This window comes from Lolium rigidum, chromosome 3 (genome assembly GCF_022539505.1).
Source record: "Lolium rigidum isolate FL_2022 chromosome 3, APGP_CSIRO_Lrig_0.1, whole genome shotgun sequence".
In the NCBI taxonomy this organism is placed as follows: domain Eukaryota; kingdom Viridiplantae; phylum Streptophyta; class Magnoliopsida; order Poales; family Poaceae; genus Lolium; species Lolium rigidum.
The window spans coordinates 393523719-393526123 of NC_061510.1; positions in this window are offsets into that span (position 1 = coordinate 393523719).

A 2405-nucleotide genomic window follows, 5' to 3' on the forward strand; every position below is an offset into this window, starting at 1 on the left:
AGTAGGTGTTGAACTATCTAACGCCATGGAGGATATTCATGAAGGTGGGGCAGATTTGACGCCTCATTCTGGGACACGTTGGTGAAACGGCAGCGGCGAAAAAGCCGGCGAGAGAGCCAGCCGCGACGACGGTGCCGACTCAGAAGAGATCAGCCGTCGAAACGGCCGATAAATCGAGCAGCGGCGGAGGGGTGGGAGGTGCGGGAGGGAAGGCGCAACGAGAAATAAAAGACGCGAACCAACGGTTATGGAAATACTCGCCGACAGGTGGGAGCCCACCACGCTTTTCCTTGTGTCCGGTGTGCCCAGAGCGTCCACCGTGTACCGGGGATGGGCTAGGAGCGCCGGACACCGTATTGGGCTGTGTCGGACGGAAGGAGTCTTTGGAGCGCGTGGCTGGGAACGAATTTTTGTCCGACGCGTCCTAAATCCCTTTGAGGAACGCTTTGGAGGATGCGGCTGGAGATGCTCTAAATGTAGGTTACAATCAGGTAGCAACGCAACCCACATGACTATGCCTCGCCTTGTAGAAGCATTTTAATGGCTGAAAGTACAGATAGCAAAAAAGCTCCAACTGAAAAAGGTTCCAGGTTATCCACGACAGAGTACCAGGATATGCAAGGGCATATAATTTCATCCACGGAAGAATAAGTATCAGGCTCAGTCTGATCGTTTGGAAACACTCCTCAGTCTGATCATTGCTACGGTACATGGAATCAAGGAAAATAGCAGCCTAGCTTACTGCAGTACCTAGCATATGTGTCCATCAGTATAAATTTCTCAATTAGAAACACGCAAATTTACCTTACTTAGTAGTTAGTAGATAACATCAAGCAGAATCGTTTTGGTAACTAACCGTCAACATCACGAGCTAGTACGAGCCTAGAAAGACAGACGTAGAGATGGCAAGTTTTGCTTGTAGCAGCGTTGTTTCAAGTAAGGGGAAAAAACACTCATCTTGGACAGCGGCCGTCCTCCTGCCACAAGCGAATGGAGCTAACGGTTTGTATGTAAGTTAAAATTCAAATGAAAATCCGACGACGCCATACCCATCAGACTAGTCAGAATGGGAAGTATCATAGACTAGTATCATACATATGATACTAGTTTATAATAGAACACCTATAATGCATAGTATCATGAATTAGTATTATAGTTTCATCCTATTTATGTTTTGTAGAATCTCAATGCAAATATGTGTACATGGTGTGTTTGCCACAAAAATCTCTAATTTTACGTGCTATGATACCGTATCTACCTATGATACTACTCTTACCTCTCTCTCCTCATTAATTGATGTGCCACATAAGATTTTTATCTACATGGCATGCATGATACTACCTATGATACTCCCATTGTGGCTAGTCTCACCGCGCAATCTCGACTGGATCTATTCAAAGTATCTCGGCGCTTAATCTGAAGCGGCTGGCTGTTTTGTCTATTGAATGACGACGGAGGAGTAGACCTATGTTTTCTCCGCCTTCTGTTTCCTCTGATTTTTTCTTTTGCTTCTTCTCAGCAGATGCATCGGAATAATCCAGGTCTGAGCTTGAGCTCCGCGCCTAGTCTTCGTTCTTCCGACAGGAATTCATTTGAACGAAATGTCCTGGTGTTTGACAGACTGAAGACAGAAGCTTCAGTCGTTTCTGCATCTAGGAACCTTCAGTTTCGAAGGATTGGTTTCTAGAAAGATGTCAACAGCTGCACGATCAAAGAATAATACCCAGCTGCAACGACTGAGCGGAACGAATGACCCGTACATGTACTTCGTACGAATCAAATCTTATGCGCAGTAAGCAAAATCCGAAGGAAAAGTATGTAGCAGCTACCGAGTCGCCAGGAGAGCTGTGTCTTTTTTTATCATGTTCGAGAAACTGAATACTACCTTATTTGGATCTACTCCATCTGTCGCCGCCTGCATTTGCATATCTGTACTTTATACATTGCATGACACCGATTCGGTATTACCATATGATCAGATCCACGTTGCCACACGCCACCGCAAAGATCGCGCAGTTTGGTCCAGTAATCACACATGGAAATGGGAACTGTTCCTGGTTTCTTTGGATGCCTCCTAGATATAAGTCAAAACTGATGGCAATGGTGCCAAGGAAAGTCCGCCACGGTTTTGCATTTGTCAAGCGCACAGAGCCAGTGAGCCACGAATGGTTCGATAACAAACTCCGGGAGAATTCATATGTACCTGAACTGTCCTGGCAAGTGACGCATTCGTGCTCCCCATGTTTTCTTCCCCGATATCGACGTGATTTATATGTGGAGCACATGGATGGACGGCGCCGGCCGGCACTGTTCCTTGGTTGAGTATAGAGCAGGTGCTGACCTCTGGTGACAGCTCATTTGGAGAGTTAATCTAAAATGAATAAGATAGCCATCAGACATTAAGG